The 18,400-nt window shown below is 40.3% G+C and overlaps 1 protein-coding gene across 5 annotated transcripts in view; it reads left to right on the forward strand.

Moving 5' to 3' along the window:
* The first annotated feature begins 1,339 nt into the window (after window positions 1–1,339).
* The window catches only part of camkk1a (calcium/calmodulin-dependent protein kinase kinase 1, alpha a), a 54,654-nt gene continuing 37,593 nt past the window's right edge, over window positions 1,340–18,400 (forward strand). The window contains exon 1 of one of the 5 annotated variants that reach the window (XM_046409956.1): window positions 1,340–1,930. The gene's annotated coding sequence lies outside the window, so the exon portion shown is untranslated. Of the gene's footprint in view, window positions 1,931–7,133; window positions 7,201–18,400 lie in introns of those variants that run through there. The other 4 variants (XM_046409954.1, XM_046409958.1, XM_046409957.1 and 1 more) reach the window with 4 other exon arrangements.

Below are 18,400 nucleotides of genomic sequence, written 5' to 3' on the forward strand. Positions count from 1 at the left end.
CCTGGACCGGCATTAAAAAACTGGGTGTGGTGGAGTGATTAATATTGCCTCCTGCTCCCCCAGCCAGCTGATGTGCCCTTTAGCAAGGCACTTAACCCTCCCCAGGTTGCTCCTCAGGCACCTGACATGGCAGCCCACTGCTCCTGTGTGTTTCACTGCATGTTGCATGTGTGTGTGTTTCAATCAGTGATGGGTTAAATGTAGAGAAGTAATTTCCAAGTTTGGGATTGATAAAGTATAGAAAAAGTTTTTTAAAAAAATAAAAAATTAAATGTCCAGTGTGAGGGTGGCATGGTGGTGCAGTGGTTAGCACTGTCGCCTCATAGCATGAGCAATCCCGGTCTGGGCCCTTCTATGTGGAGTTTGCATGTTCTCCCTGTGCCTGCGTGTGTTTTCTCCGGGTACTCCGGCTTCCTCCCACAATACCAAAAACATGCACATTAGGTTAATTGGCTACTCTAAATTGCCTCTAGGTGTGAGTGTGAGAGTGTGTGGTTGTCTGTCTTTGTGTGTTGGCCCTGCGATTGACTGGCGACCAGTCCAGGGTGAACCCCGCCTCTCGCCCGTAGTCAGCTGGGATAGGCTCCAGCTCCCCCGCGACCCTGACGGATAAGCGGTATAGAAAATGGATGGATGAATGTCCAGTGTGTTCTTACATTGCTTTTGGTATGAATAGCAGGGTGATGATGTGGAGACTTCAAACTACCAGAGAAAGAATGAGAAGATCCATGCCAAGTACTTTTACATTTCTTAAAACCTATATGGTGGGAATATTTACTCCTATTCTGTTTCTTATATCACATAAAATGAGCATCATGCTCTTACAGAGAAGATGTTCTTTTTTATTTAATCCATTCTTTCTAATCCAGTCTTCATTTTCTGAGGCTTCACTGGAGCTGCTCTGACAGTAGGGGACTAGATTGTAATTCAACGAGTGGCTTGGAAGTGTAAATGTATGTGACTCTGAATGTGCAGTGCAGTACAGGACCACTCAGCAAACCATCCCTGGAGAAATAAACATTAAACTACTCCCTGCTGGGACTGTAATTGATTTCGATGGCCATAGTTGATGAACTTATCACCTACAACGTGTTCAGCAGACTACAGTGGAGTCAGTAATTAGACTGTTACCCCCTGCAGTCAGAAATGACCGCTATGGTTACCTTCACTAATTACTGAGATGTTCACTTGAGTTTTGTCTGTTGAGAAATTGAGCAGGAAACGTCCAGTAGGGGCGCTAGCTGTACTTTTGCTCCATAGATTCATTGTCTGTCAAATGCAATCTTGAATGGTAGGAGCAGTTAAGAAAATTCCACATGTGGCTCCTGTGGCCATAAAATGAAGCTTCTAATCGAATTCCATGCACTGTGACGCTATATATTCAATGCAAATCACACATTGTGATACTGTAGTATAGATTAGTGTAGTGAATAATGGTCATGCTGTGGGAACAGGGCGGATCTTAGGACCCATGGTTGCATTTCTTGTCGAATAATAAAAGTTAGGCTTAGCCCTGTGCTTTCGTCGTGCAACAAACCCTAAAGAGAGTGTGTGTGAGCAGCCCCTCTGCTGCTCTGTGCACATTGCAATGGTGCAACAACAGCCAGCTGCGGGTTGTGCATGCGATCAGCCGCTGGGTGTCTTGTCTCTGTGGCTTCACTGTAGACAACAGAGGGTAGTGTAGGCTGGTCTGTCCGTGTTTTCCGGAAGAGAGGGTGTGAAACATGGGACACATCTCAGGTCAGCAGCTGATCCTGCCACACATCTAGAGCAGAAGCCTGTGTGGCAGTCTCTCTGTTAGTCCGTGTTAATCTGTGTTAATAATCGGCTGTGAGTAGAGTGAATCAAACAGGCACCGTGCGTCCAAAACGGGACACCCCTCTGGATCTCTTTGAATGTAACGCTCAAAGACGCCCGAGCACTCATTTGGGTAAGTGAAACTTTCAAGATCATCCCGTTTAGAGTGCATTAATGTTGAGCCGTGGCTCGCAGCGCCAGCCGGTGCTGTGTAAATATGGAGAAGTAAAGCACTATGTGTTTTTGTGCTATGCAGAAGGATCGCACTGCACGCGTTTCATCGTCGTGTTTTATTATTGTTCAGTGAATTGCTCATAAGGATATTGAATCCTCCACAGCTGCACTGGATTTAAACCACTTTATACACGCGCGCACGCGGGCACGCACTTCGCACCATGGAGCTGCACGGAAATGCAGCATCCACGCACGTCAATAAGGTGATATTGATCTGTGTCATACACCTTATGCAAAATGCTCTTGTCTCATAGCGACATTAGAGTCTTCTTCAGGTGTTAACTGTAGTACATTACAAGCTGGGCTCCGGGTTCCACCCAGGAACTCCCCAGTGGTTCCCAATAATTTTATCCGCTCCAGTGACGGGCGGGGGGGTGGTGGGGGCTGATCTGACCACAGGTTTCCCCCTTGCATCACCAAACATGGGAATTGGGAGCTGAAATGGGTAATTGACTAGTGAATGGACAGAAAATGAACAACAGTTCTGGTTACTGATTAATCGTTTGAGTCATTTATCAAACAAAAGTGGGAAGCATCTGCTGATTGCAGCGTGTCAAATGTGAAAATGTATAGGTTGTACACTGTAAACTGCATATCACTGCATAAAATAAGCAATTTGAAGGTGTCCTCTTCAATTCTGGAAGAAAAAAAGAAAGAAAGAAAAGAAAAATGAAAATATGAGGAATATTTTCTAACATTTTGTTGACAAAAAGATGGAACAGTCAGTAAGAGAAATTGATTGCTTCTTTAGTAATAAGCACAATGGTTTCTTATAGCCCTAATAACCTTATTAGGGACCCTTGGTGTAAGGATGACTGCAGTCGTAATTCTGATCTTATTTTGTGCAGTAACTTCATTCTGCAGAAAGTCACTGAGCCCCAAAAATAAAGGAAGAGACAAAACATATTCACTGCTCTTTAAGTGATTTGGTGTCTAATTAAAACAAATGACAACTTTGTGTCTGCCTCAAGTGGTGCTCAGCTCTACGTGTTCACAAGTTATTAAATCTCTCCGTCGTGAGGCACGAGGCTGAACTGTCCCTTTTAATGTACTTGAAGGATAAGTGCTGCACCTTGAGAAACAGCGAGTACACGAATGACATGCAACATTTCTGTAGTGTGTCTGCTTCTTAAATCAGGCGTAATGAAAGGTAGAGTCTGCAGAGTGTCTGCACAACAAAAAACGGGTTAGTTGGTTAGTTGACTATGACAGTATAAAGATTTAAATATCTAGGCCATTATTTAAAATGAGCTCTGTTTACTTGGACCACAGGGTGTATTGCTGTATTGTATTGCCAGCTTTCCTCTTTGTCGTTTGGTGATATATAGTATTACGAGCCTGCATCAGGACAAAAAACGGTATTAAATAGTTTTCCAGTCTTAACAAGGATGATGTGATTGTCCTGTGTTTCGTCCTGTTGCATGAGTGCAATTGCTGTATCTTGTAGCAAAACTGTGGTTTGGTCGGTTAAGTGGAAGGGGAGGACAATATAGACAGTGTAATGTGCTTCATATTGCTGCTTTTTAAGCATGGATGCCACAGTCTTGAGAAGCATTCTGATGGGAAAAGGACAAGGTATCCAGTTGTGTAATGACTCCAGTCATTTTGTCTTGTGTTTGCATGATTTATATACAAGACAATTGTTCTGCACGGTGTAAATTAGCACCATCAGTATCACTTCTGTTTCTCTTGCCTGCTTTTTATTGCTGAATGTGCAGACGGCTGTAACCTCCATAACTCCTTCACGTGGGTTTTGGTAATCATACCAGAGCTGCGATCTGGCGACTGAAAAAGAGGACATGTCAACAGCTCCCAGCTCCTTCAGGCCCTCTGGGAAATCACTTGATTAAAGCAAGGGAGAAAGAAATTGGCGTTGTCTGTTTATGTGTGTGTAACCTTGTGTGAATGTGTGCAGGCGTGTGTGTATATTGCTATTACTAAATTAGTGTCTTTAATAAATGTCATGAACAGTTTTATATGTAGGCCTGGACATCATTCAGCCATATTATGTCAGGCACAGCTAAAGTCTGAGAGTCAGAGAAGCAGGGAGCATCTCTGCTCTGTGACTGCTCGGTGCTGGCTGGTGAACACTGTGGTGCCATCATGCTTCTTTTAATGGAACAATTTTCTGTTTTGGGTCATTTGTACCAATCGATTATGATTACTAAATCACAGTAGAACTACGTACGATTTACAGGAAGTGCTTTTCTTTGATAAACCAAAAGACCCTGTTAGATGTGTAATTTCTGGTGATGCACACATGAAAGGCATCATCAGCGGGCTGAACCTCGGGATCCATCTTTGTGGTGTGTGCCTGTGTGTGCATGTGTGTGTGTGTAGCTGGCCGTGAAGACAATTTTACTAGCGCGCAAACTGGATGAAAATCCTGAAATGAAATCCTTACATGACTTTAACCTGGAGGAGTTTGGTTTTGGTAGGTTTTGATGCATTAATGTACATCCATTAAAGGTCTGAGTTATAATTTTCACAAACGCTGCACTAAAAACAGCCTATAATTAGAACTCAGTTGTATTTTCCTGTGTTTTTTGATGACAACTACTTTAATTATTCATGCTGAGAAAATACTTTTAACAGAATAGTTTCCCTTACTCTTAATGTGTGACTGAACTGTGATTTTTCAAGTCTGGAGTGTTAAGATGCTGTTCTCTGTGGAATCCATGGTGAAGAGCGATTTATTTGATGTCTGACAGGTTTTTATGCTACAGCTGTGAGAAAAGAGTAGCAGCTGTACCTGCTGTAGTGTGTTTCTTACAAGCTAGTGCTGTTAGTACTGCATCTGTCACCTTTTCTGTGTTGTCAGCCTTGAGTTCCTGGAAGCTCTCAAGGTGTGTTTGTGGAGCTCCATTGTTATGGAATCTCTGTAGTGTGTGCTTCCACTGTGCTTTAGGGTTGATCAACACACCGAGTTCACAGTGTAACAGGCAAGCTTTCCATCTGCGTTGAAATGACTGAGTAAGTTTCCGTCTGTTGATACAGACGGCGAGATGATAAAGCACCTTGTGTTTTGTAGCATATTTTCAAATATATCTTTTCCACAGTTCATATCTGAACTGTTGGAAAAATGAATCCTAAAACTTTGCTGATCCCTTGACTTATCATCTTATTCCAGCATTAGGTCAAAATTTTAATTTGCCTTCTTGTTTTGGTTTGCCAATAAAATTGTTCACTTTCTACAGCCAGTTTGTGTTTTTGCTCATTAGCTGATGTAGACATCGCATCACAAAATGTTGTACGCGGTGACATGTACTCACATGTGAGTACCCCCCTGCTGTAAACGAATGTTATCTTTCACACTTCACACAATTTGCATCATATTCCAAATATGACTCAAAATCAACTATGCCAAAAGAAAAATAATTCTGATTCTTAAAGTGAGAGAAGTAATTTACAAATGTTTTCAGGTGTTTGTAGCGAGTGGATACATGAATACATTTACAGATCCTCATTAGTTCATGCTGTGGCAGGGGCACAACCACATCTGCATATTAGCCTTCATTATTCAAGGCACGACCAGTAAGGACTCTGGGTGTTCTCAGATCTTTGAGTTAATCTCATCCAAGTGCTAGCCTGCACTCCACCCCACTTCCACTTCTCCCATTAGCCTGTGCATGAGAGACACCATCAGAAAATGGTTAATGGAAGAGCATGGCTAAGTAAAAACAAATAAAAAGTATTTATTAATGTGTGTAGTAATGTTCCTGTTGCTTGATTGAGTTCTTAGCTCTGATTGAAAGGCGAGGGTTAGTAATCTTACTACAAAATCGTTTATAAGAAATCTTGACTTGTCTTTCAACTCAACAGTATTTCCCCAGGTAGTTCTTTGTTACTGCTGTTTGTTTGAAGATGATGTATACAGCATTGTCAGGCTTTGAATTCACTGGCAAATGTGACACTACTGGAGTTCTGAAGTATGCAAGCTCTATAAGCTCCAATCAAGTAAACCTTAAATGTCTTAAATTTTATTTCTAAATGTCTTATCTAAATGAATCTGTCTTATCTTATGAATTTATCTAAATAAAGAAGAAGAAGAAGAAGAATCACTTTATTGGCAGTATATATATTTTTACATACACACACTGAATTTGTCTTCTGCATTTGACCCATCCTTAGTTGAACACACATGCAACACCCAGCAGTGAAACACACAGGAGCAGTGGGCTGCATTGGGGGTTAAGTGTCTTGCTCAAGGGCACATCAGCCAGCTAATGGGGGAGGGGGCATTTTTTTTCCACATTCCGGTGGGGGAATTGAACCAGCGACCCTCTGATCACAAGCCGCGGCTGCCCCTTACCTTAAAGTGGAAACAGATCACAGAGTAGCAGCTATCGGTAACACAGAACAAAAATGTGACTTTATTCATTCATTTAGTCTGTAACGGACACATGAAAGCAGACAGAAACGGTGCCAAGCCGGCACCCTGACTGGATCTCCGCTTACACTTGATTCAACCTCAAAGTGAGGTTTATACAGTGTCATAATTTGAAATCTGCCATTACATTGGGCAATCAATATTTACCTCATAATGGTGCGTTAAAGCAAAAAAACTTGTATGTTGCCAATTTAAAATGTTATTCTACTGAGTGTCCCCAGAGTCCTGCTGTTATTTCCATATAGCCGGCGAGACAACTGCAATAACTGATGGATGGTTAAGTTTGTGTATGCCCTCCAGAGAGGCTTGTCTCTGTGCTGTCCAAAACTCTTCCACCAACCCTGACGCCAGCTTTTCCTCTGTGGCCACTTGTCGCAGTGGACTCCTTTGAGGATGCTGTCGACAGCCAAAGAGGTGCCTCCTTTCCAGGTTAGCCTCTGATCTATGCTGGAACAACATTTCGGTTCCTTGTAGAAGGGATGGCATCGTGCAGAAAGATATTGATTTCAGCTCCAAAAATAAACAGTTTAAAATAGCAAATACTTATCCCTGTGATTTCAAGTCAGTGCCCACACACTCACAGAGGCTTTTTGCAGTTTGCCACCCAACCCACATGTGGCAACTATCTGATACATACAGTAGTAATGAGATATGCATGAACAGATGGTACAGTATTCTCTTTGTTTACATTTGATTTGAATGATACACGGGTGGACTTGTTTTAATTGTAAGAGGACACTGAAGCTTGCTTCCTCCATCCAGGACTCAGCAGGGTTCAGGTAAGACCTCTTTTTGGAATCAGCAATCAGTGTTACTCAATATATGTTGCAGCCTAAAAGTAGCTGACAAGTCTTGATGTTAATTCATTCCACCAGATGTAACAACAGACTGATTTTCCAGCTCTTCCTGTGCCATGCCAGCATAAATATTGCTAATTAATACATTTTTAAAAAAGTTTTCTCCTTCTCTGCTTCTATAAATTGTGGTGGTGGAGGAGGCTCTGGCAGATTGTCTGTTAGTGCTTAGCAGTGATAGTGTTGCTGGTGGAGGAATCGGCTCTCAAGGCTCCAAACACAGACTTGTGTTTTCGGTAGGTTCTGCCAACTAAAGAGCAGGAGCTTAAACCTCGGCTAAGATCTCAGCTGACAGCACTCTCCTCTTCAGCTTCTCTATATGACGTGTTTTACTATTTCTGCTTAGGTCTCCGTGCAGAAGGTCAGTAGAAATATCCCTCTGTGTGCATGATGGAATTGCATGAAAGAGTAGAGCTGGTAGTCTTTTTGATGAAATCCTGGAGGAGTGAGAAGCAGAATCTGACCCTGGGCCAGCTGACACCAGCGCTCTCCTTTTGAGAAAGCAACCTATTTTAGCAAGCCGTTCCTCTTCTGGAGAATCGACCAACCTCAGCTCCCCTTTCCTGACTCCTGCATCTAAATTTCTCTTTGTAGCATGCACCAGGGTAGAGAATAAGAGACTCTTCAGTGCTGCTGCTAACATTATTGATGAGGGGAGAAAGAGGCTCACAGCTCAGAGGGCTGAAACTCTGGTATTTCTCAAGAAGAATCTGGCCCTCATGCTGTTGGAAGAAAACATAACTGGCACATCAGATGAGGGCTAAGAAAAGCTGCTAACAGTCAGTAATTGCTGTCAACAAAAGTATGAAGCCAGCATGTTAAATGGAGAAACTGAGTGTTGTAATGTATATTATACGTCCTTTTGTTGGTGTCTAAAATCTAAGTTTGCTTGATTGTAATTGCTTTATGCTGCTCATTGGTAGTGGAGAGACAACAAAAAATAGATTGGTAAAAAGAGGAAAATGTTCCCATGTCATGTTTGTTATTATAAAATTATTTTGCAATGTGGAAAGCAAACAAATAAACAAAGTGTAAAAGTTGAAATCGTCTTTAGCTGCCGCATGTTCTCGCCGGTCTTGTCCATTCTTTGTCAGGCTCCAACTAACAATAATTTTCATTATTCATTCATTTGTTCATTAATTAATATGAACGTGACTTAAAAATTACTTAAATGATTGATTTATAATTACAATTCTCTGATTATTTTCCTGACCATCAGCTGATCAGTTTATTGGCTAATTGTTGCAGCGTCAGAATTAGGATGACATACTTTAGTCACTGACTTGTAAACTTTGCCGTTGTCACACAGCTGCAAATATGCTCAACTTACAAAATTGTGGATGAGGGTTTTTAATCAGATGATCTGTAAATAGTACGTAGTGTTAGTAATGATCCTCTTGCTTTAGGGAGTAACATTTTAGGATTAGTCACTTAGGGCTGCTGGGATAAACATTTGCTGCTGTGGTAGCAGCAGCTTGCTAATGGTGATGCTTCTGTAGTCCTCCGTCTGTGACCTTTCCCCAAACAAAGAACACAACCACAAGTCTGATTCGGTTTCTGAGGGAGTTTTCGTGTTTGTTTTTTCCATTTTTAAATTAAAACCACCAAAAGCACATTTAGGAACCTGCTGCATAGAGATAAGAGCTCTAAAAAATTAACATTTTGTTTTGATGCTTCAAATGCCATGAGAGACAGATTAGCCAGAGGAAAGAGCCGTTCAGCCTCTTTTTCAGTGCAGATTCTCTGAAATGCAGTTCAGGATTTACGTCAATACAAAAAGTAGTAATGTGACTAACATCAAGGGTCAAACCAATTCACAGAAGAAATTGCCATATTAAGTCAGATTAATTGTGTTCATTAGATCATTATCCACAACAAGAGACTGTGAACATCATCTTGTCAGACATGTTGCTGTTTTGGACACCTGTACTGTGGTCTGCACTTAGCCAACTTCACAAACACACACACACACACACACACTCACACTCAGTCACACAGTCGGGTCACATTCGACCATAAAACACACGTGCATAAAGATAGACCGGGGAGTAAAGCACCTGTGGCTATGTGCAGTGTGAGGAGAACATCTGGCTTCTCTTAGTGTGCCATAGTGCTCTCTCAGAATATCAAGTCTCACAACACCACAGGATAAGCAAAGGCAGAAAATGCTACACGCTAGCTGACCTATCAAGTGCAAGTATATGGAAAAACCTCTTGCAAGCAGAAAATGTCAGAGCCTAAATACTGGAAACACTTTTTCATTTTATTTATTGTTGACCCTAAAATCTGTAAAGCACAGCAAGGTGAGCCTGATGTACCATGAGTCTTTTTACTGATGTTCATGGTCCCTATAAGATAAACCTTAATGACTTCGGGGATCCCCTAACCCTTTCTCTATTCCAACATGAGGTTGACATTTTGGGCTGTCAACATTCTTTTATGTCCCCTTCAGGAAGCCGTCTAATAACTTCACTGATGCCCTCTTACAGCACCATCACCAGGTCAAAATGTCAGTGTCTCTGATGTGTTGGTCGACAAATATATTTATAACTGAGGACAGGTTTGCCAACTTTTGTCAACCTTTATTTTATGGAACAGTAAAACAGTAAAAGTAAATGTGTTTGCATTATCAGATGCCATATTTTCTGTTATTTACTTTAAAGATTCGAGTAGGTGTGAGTTTTAAGTTTAGGGATAAACCTTTATGCTCTCTGTGATGCCACTACTGCAAATATTCTCCTAATAAAAACAAAAAGTGTGTGGGATGATGGGGGTTGATATCTTCATTGTCAAACCAAATCTATCTGACGTGAATTTTACATTAGGTTTAAACATTGGGGATAACGGAAGTACACAGCTCAACACAACAACAAATAGCAAATAAAATGTAACCTGGGGACATTTTAATGGAGAAATGCAATAAGCAAAGCCTGAAAACATCCTATAATAAAAATGAAACAAAATATTTCTGGTCCTCTGGAGGAAATAGAATTCAAATTACTTTTTAATAAAAATGTCCCTCAACCTTATGGCTACTGCTTTTAACAATTTCAGTGGATAAACTTGGAACCTGTATCTAAAATTGCCCTACCTGGTGTTGGGAAGAAGAAAAAAAAAAACACACACAGAGAAGGTTAATTACAGATCAAGCTGCAGCCAGCTACATTCTCTGTGCATCGGGAAAGACTTGGCAGCCCTCTGGTCACATGACCACAGGTTCCGACACCGACGAGAGAGGATAGAGATCACATTCTGGCTCTCTGAGGGATTTAGAGGGCACTGAGTATCATTCCCAGAGGAAAAGATACATGGCTTCTCATTTTCAGCAGCAACAGATTAAGCCTGCAGGTTCACATCATCACAGATTTCTACAAGTGTATTGAAAGCTTTTAATGGGAATTTTTGAGTGTTGATGGAAGATGGGCTGCCCTGTCTGTATTAACACTTCCAGCCTCTCTTGCTCTGCCATGTAGACTCAACCCTGTGCTAGTAATTCCTTCTAAAAATAGATTAACAACTACTGGACAGCCTGAGCAGGGTCACAAGGACAGAGGGTGGAGCCACCTGAAAATAAAGAGAGTCCTCTGCACCACAAATATGCAGATGGGTTTTCATCTGTCCGTTGCCTAGAAGTGGGGGAGGTGATGCTGGGCCAGTCTGTTTTTCTCAGAGGGACCCTTGTCAGGCGACATTTCTATCATTCCAGTAAGGTCGGCTATGCTGGAAGGTGCAGACTCATTGTCAGAGTGAGTAGAGGAGAAATAATTGGCTCATCCAACTTGCCAGTTTGCACTCTTACATCCTGGGTAATCCTGGGCTTATTATTGCCTCAGGCAGCCAACCTCAGAGAGGGTGGCCCTGGGTTTGGTTTGGATCGTCCCACAGTGTATTTCTATCCAGTCAGATTGATTGCCGCTCCTGTATCCAGTGTCTGGCCTGGGGAGCAGAGCTGCTCGTTTTTATCCATCACATCACACTGATTGGCTTTACAAGAATGTGTTTAAGGGGTTTACCGATACGGCTAGTTGTGTCTCGTGCAGTTGCCTGTTAATCCTGGGGATTGAATTAAAGAGTTCCAGGGATTAGTTTGTGACAGGTGAACACACAAGAAAACGTCACTACTGGAAAGTACTGCAATTATGGTGTTTGCTCATGAACTACCTGTGCTGTCAGTTTTAATTGTTTTTCATCCCTAATATGATGAAAAGAGGTAATTGTGTGAGCCAGGACCTCGGCTATATCTGCTGTGTGTATTTAGCGGTTACTCTGAAGCAGTGGTCGTTGATTTTCACAGATTCCCAGTGCGTTGTTGTGTGAGTTCAAATGATTTCACCTAATATACTATAACACTATGCAGTCCTATGTAGGAATTCAATGTCATTAAGATAACTATAACATAGAGATGCTTATAAAATAGTGTAGAATCACAACGCCACACTGATTCCTCCCTTGCTGGAGATGAACAAGAGTCATAATTACTCCAGCTACTGTAGTCTTTAATACTTGAACCTAAACAGAGAAAAAAAAACTGATGGACACTCACAAATTAATTTAAATACTGATGTCAATTTATTTTAATTGGACAAAATTTATTCCAGTTAAAACATGTTACTTATTTTTGATTCTGTTCTTGGCTGCTTTTGAAAAAGCTATTAAAATATGCCCCAGCATGGTGGATTTCCTTTTCACTTTGGTCATTTAAAATGAGCATTGATTAAACCCCTAAAAGTCGTCTCTGTTGTTAGCATGTTTTTCCCATGAAGAAAATTCACCGAGCACCATTATCTTGCACACTGCAAATTTGTTTGGACACAGTCACCAGACAAGAAGAATAGACTTACCAACTAGTCAACAGGATCGCTTGTACAAAACCCGTCGGTTTTTGTATAGATTTTCAAAACAGTGTGCTGGAAATGGCTGCTGTAAACCATTCTCTAGAAGTCTGACTCTCAGATTTCCAGATTTGGTAACATGGAGACTCACTTCTTCTCCTTTTACAACTGAAAACAACACCTGTCTGCCATCATTTTGAAAATAGTGAAACTTAGTTTGTAAGATAATGATAGGTAGCTACACCTGGCTTCTCCTGTGCTTCTCCTGCTTCTCCTTGTTTCACTGTAGCACCACCCTGCAGGTTGACAGGATGGTAGGGATGGGAACTGTGGATAGATCATTTGGCTCAGTGCAGCAGTACGAGCCATCTCTTGGTTCCATAACAGCTCTTCATTTAGTAACAATTCTGGCTTTTATGATTAGTCCAAATTTAGCAGTGTTTTGACCTATGATTGGTATGTGGATCACTGTTGTTCTCTGGGTGCTGGGTGATGCAGTGAGCATCATTGACTCTGATGAGGCATGTTAGATACTGATGTCATTTGTTGTTGCCTCTCAGAAGGACTTGTCTCTGACATTAAATAGACTCATCAACATTTGTAGTGCTCAGCATTTCCCTTGATCACAGCTGATGTCTGATTATTATGCTCTCTCACTGTTTCCAGAGGTCCTTAAGATGTTGTACACCTCTGGTCCATGTGAGCAAGGCTCACTCAGTCAAAGATGATGAGGCATAATCACTGCCAACTGTTTGCTACCACAACAGGAGGAACATGGGGAAACGCTAGTGTGCATGTGTGTGTGTATTGGCAGATGAAATGTCTCCCTTAATCCTTTCAAAAAAAAAAAAAAATTGTGTGTGTGTGTGTGTGTGTGTGGGTTTATTTGAGTGGGCAGGTGCTTGTGTGCATGCACACAAAAGCCATGCAAATCCAAGCTGCTCCTGAGGCTTGCTCTACCATCCATCAGGAACAGCCAGTTGACGTTCCTGCAGGGCTTTCCACCCTTCTCTATCCTACGTTTTGTTTTCTCAGCAGTTAAGGTGACATGTCCTTCGTTTGAGTTAGATGAATTGTGACAGGAGAAGGTGACAGGAGAGAAGGCTTGATCAACCTGTGGGCCCAGGAACAGTGGAGCAGCAGCAAAGAAAAAAATGCTTTAATGTAAGAGCTTTGTTTTGATATTAAGAAAACTTGTGGTTTGAGCTGATTGTGGCCTTTTATTAAGAGCCAGTGAGAATAATGTCTGTAGTCTGTCTCTAATCCTGTCTTCTTTATTGAAGATAAACAAGATGCTCACTGCCTTAAAGAATTTTATTACCAATAAATTTTATTATTACTCAATTATATAAATGCAGTTTCCAACCAACCAAGATTGTGAATACTATGTGGGGAGCATTGGATCCTTGTTATTTTGCAACTGACTTGACATTAAAATTGTCACAGATTAAGACAAGATATTACACATGGGCAGGTTTGTGACATTTATCTCATTACATCTGTGCTGATGGTCTACCTAAATGTCTATTTAGTAGATTTCAAACTACAAATGAATTTGATTTGACAACAGTGCCCTCTGATTAGACACACAGTTATTCCTGACATTTGTCCTTTAGTAAGTTTTGAATGCCTTTTCTTTTTAATTCCATGAACAGTGGTGATAAAGCTGTGTATAGCCACTGCAGTACTGTGTTGAAGTCCACTGTAATGGTCTTTCTGGCCCTGAAATCAACTTTCGATCAGCAGTGTGTGCTTCCTCAGCGTGGCTGTAAATGTTTATAAGATGGCCTTCACTTTAGGGCACAGGAGGGATCAAGGATCAAAGATTCAGCTGGTACTGTTAACCGTAAGATAAGATATTTCATTTCCTTTGATCAGCTGACCTTTACTTCACATGGTTAGATTACTTTTCAGTATGTTTTCCACGTCTGCAGCCGTTCTGTTCCATATGCATTTCACAGAACTGTTCAGCTATACACAGCTCAGTATCTCACAGGAAACAGACAGTGAATTGCTCCAAATATGAATTTGCCAGAAATTAATTAAAAAGTTACTTCTCTTGAGACTTAAGGTACAACTGAAGATTAGCACAGCAAATGATGTCATCCTGCTGACTGAGGCATCAGGTCAGAAGACACACCTATTAGAGGTTCTGCAAGGCATGAATACATCAACAGTTTTATTGTTTGGCTTTGATCGTTTGGTTGATGTTAATCATAAAATCATAAAAAAAAACAAAAAATCCTGATCTTCAAGTAATTTGACAAATCCAGATATCCATCATTCTGGTTTACTATGCTGTAAAATAGGAAAATGCTCACATTTTAGAAACTTGAACCAACTTGAACCATGCAACCAAAACAATTAATTATCAAAATACATCATAATTACTTGATTCATCTCTTAGTGAGAAGCACAACCACTGCAGCCATTTTTTGTAGTTATATGAAATTTGATGTGGAACAGTAACAGTGCAGCTATCTTTTTAAATTTATTATAAAGATCTTTTCAAGTTTATTGATCCTGGAGAATTGGCACACATTGCATAGATTGCATTCACGTCTCCACATTCTTCCTGATTTGTGCCTTGAATTCTTTCTGGGCAAACATCGTAGGCATGTGGCCACACATCAGATGGATTTACTACAAAGCATGTTGCACATAGCCAGGCGTTCTTCATGTGCTGGCTTGACAAAACCTAAAAACCCGGTCAGAGTTAATGAGTATCACAAATGTTATCAGCTATATTTATTGATCTGGGTTTTCTTCCATCTGGCTCTGCACATGTTGCTATAAAAGGGAGCATCATTATACTCTTCCACACAAAATGGACACATCATGTGCCTCTTACTTCGGTCAAGAGGATCAGTTTGTTATAATGGAGTGCCATGAGGATTATAAAAGAAATGTTAGAGCAAAATGCAACACTGCTGCTGCAAATAAGACAAGAGAAGAATGCTGGCAGAAAAATACTGACTGTGTAAAAGTTAATAGTTTTATCTTACCACTCTCACTCTCATTGCTTATTTCTAACGTGACTGCTACACGTGCAAAGAACTTGATACAGCAGAATTAAACATTATACACAAGCACTGACACTGTCCCAGTTAGAAGTATACATGAAGATCAGCTTAAAGTGAAATGAATTTTATGAATTGCATATCATTTGTGATTAACAGTGGAATAATCAATCTTCTGCATCCTGTAAAATGAACCAATGAGCCATCCTGCTTTTTTCTCATCTCTGTTCCAATTTGCACGTGAACAGCAGGTAAAGATGTTTATGAGGTGAAGCCCAAGTGTACATTTAGGTTAACACTTTGACAGACTTTACACCTTTCACTGTGTGGTTTGGTTTAATTGTAATGCAAATTGTCTTTCAGTCACGTCTTTGTAATCAGTGAACAATCAAGGCTGATTGTCTTTGATCCTGTTGAGCAAGGTGCTGCACTTCACTTCAACTATTCAAATTCACAGTTGATGCGTAATTTGGATGAGAAAGAGGACAATGAAGAAAAAAAATTCACTGCTGCCTCCCAGCAAAGATGGACATACAGCCTTGGCCTCCACTTTCAGCACGGGACTCGGATACAGACTGTATTTTTCAAAAACCCAAATCACCCAAGACAAATCTTATCTTGTCTTATCACTGCAGGTCTGCAAGCTCATATGGTATTTTTTAGCTTAAAAAGGACTTTCAGTTCTCTGTTAAATATATACTGTAGATGATGTGTCTGCTCTTTGCACTTTCATCAGACAAAGCAACAAAATACATGGGGCCAACATGAACGAACAACCACTTGATGAATGACTTTCTTTGGGTGCATTCGTACGGTTTGTTCCAGTTGTTCCAGGTTGCCTTTCATGCCAGCAAATGAAGAATTTCATTTCGATTGTGGCCTTGAATGTCTCTGTTTGCTGTTTGCTCACGACAAAATGATGACAGAGACAAATCGGAGCCGGGTTAGGGATGGAAGTGGTTTACTAATGGAGCCAAATGGATTCATTTGTTCACCCTCTTCAGCCTGCTCTCCCCTGCTGTAATTGGTTCTGCTGAAGGTTTTTTTGTGTAGTTGAGAGATGGCTGCTATTGAAAAGACTGTGCTCAAGGTTCTTGGTTTAACCTATCCATTTTCTTTTTCTGCACTTCGTTTGCCTGGTCAAAGATAAATATTAATATGAGCATGAAATATTGAAACTGCAGCTCTGCTTTTTGTTGAGAGGAAAAATCTTCTTAATTGCTTACGTTAAGAGCAGACAGAACACCTCCAAATAAGCTTTAATTCATTTTGTTCCTTTGTGTATTTGAGTTTTGTGGGTTTTCTGGACCTTTATTCAAGTAATGTTGTGGCAAGAAGGAACTTAGGCAATTTGATGGATTGTCATTTCCGCATCTACTTGTTTAGTTTCTTGTTTAATTTCAAATTAATGATTTCAAATTAATTGATGCACAAAGCAAACAGGGAAGCACTTCTTGAATCCGACAGCGATGTAACACGAAGCAGCTGCTTCTGATGCTCAGGTGTGCAATCAGTGGCCAAAAGACGAGAGGAAGAATAGAAATCTCTATCACAGTGACTACTTGATAAAAACGAGCGCAAACACACTTGTCTTCCTCAGAGTCAAGCAATCACATAATCAGACTAGCAAATTATGTATTAGATATTATGAATTACACAAAAGAATTAGCAGATTTACAAATAATAATGAAGAAATTTGTGTAAATAAACACTATTTCACAGATAATTATAAAGGAAACATGTTGTAAAGACACAAATTGTCTGTATTTCATATACCACCCATACAAGTAAACACTCAAAAAAAACAACAACATAAAAATAGCTAAAGAAATAAAGGAAAAATGAGAAATAAAAAATTTATATAACCAAAATAAGAAAAATGTGCAGAAGTAAGCACAAGATGAGCAAAGAAAACAAAATGAATTTGAAAAACGTTTCCCTTTGCAATAGTCCTTTAAACCTGTTCCCAGCCCTTGTAGGATTAGGTATCTTGAAAGCTATAAGCTTTCACTCCTATATCATTGTGCTCATGAGGGGCACTTGAAAAACCAATATGAAAATCAATACAGCTAACCCAAAGATAACGTCTTTTCATATACAAGGCATTTTCCCGTCCTTGTCAAACCCTGGCACCCACATTACCCATAATACAACTCGACATTGTATGTGTCACCGTTACTTCTCCATCTCAGCTCCAAAAATATACTTACAGTTGAAAAAGACTAGAGTTGTTAGGAAATTAAACAAAATGTATAACAGTCTGAGTTTTACCTTGTATGAACCTGAGCTTACCCTCACAGTGTCGGTCACAGGATGTCACAGCTATGTAACATAGAGACGTCCCAAGTCTTTAATCTTGTCTTCATATGACAAGATGGATGGATGCAGTGGAAAATAATAAGCTCAATATGAAAGAAACTATTAAACCTAATAAAAAATTGTCCTCTATAATGAAAATATATTGTTACCTGCTTCTGTAGGCTAAACAAATAAAAGTCTGAGTGCAGCTGAAATTAATAACCAGACCACTGCTGCACCTCCGCCTCCCGCTTTTACCAGGTTATTGCTCACACACGTAGCCAGCTAACTGGTGCTGCAGTCGAGAACAACCCGTTTCAAGAGAAAGATAATCACCGGTTGCAATAAGAATTAGCAAAATATGACAGTTCGTTTTTGTTTTTGTTCAAATGAGTCAGGACTCAAACAATACATTTCCCCTCACTGCTGACAGTTGAAAGGTTTTTTTTCCTGCACTCGAAATTTACATACATTCAATAACAGTCATCTGAAATATACAAATGGTGTGTGTGTGTGTGTGTGTGTGTGTGTATGTGGGTGTGAGAAAGAGAAAGAGAGAGAGAGAGAGAGATAGGCAACCAGTGTCCTTGCCTCATGACAAGCCATTATATTTGTAATACGGTTATGACTACCGTTTTGCCACCAGAACACCAGCATGTAAGGTCAACACTTATTATTAGCAGTTATAGTAAAGGTCACTTGGCTGTGTTCCTTTTAATGCCTGTGAATCACCATCCTCTCTGTTCACAATGACAATACTGATGTTTAGTTTAGTAAGTATTATGTTTTCCACGTTCACTGTCATAGTTCAGCCTGTTAGCAGACTGATGTTTTAGCACAAAACACAATGTAGAGCTGAGGCTGGTGGGAACGTTATAGTTTTGCAAGCTTTTAGTCATAAGCCAAATTATTAAACAACAAGAAGTTCAGACATAATGATGGTACATGAAGAAAATCTAAGGAATCGCAGAGGGA

Source organism: Scatophagus argus, chromosome 14 (assembly GCF_020382885.2).
Source record: "Scatophagus argus isolate fScaArg1 chromosome 14, fScaArg1.pri, whole genome shotgun sequence".
Classification (NCBI taxonomy): Eukaryota; Metazoa; Chordata; class Actinopteri; family Scatophagidae; genus Scatophagus; species Scatophagus argus.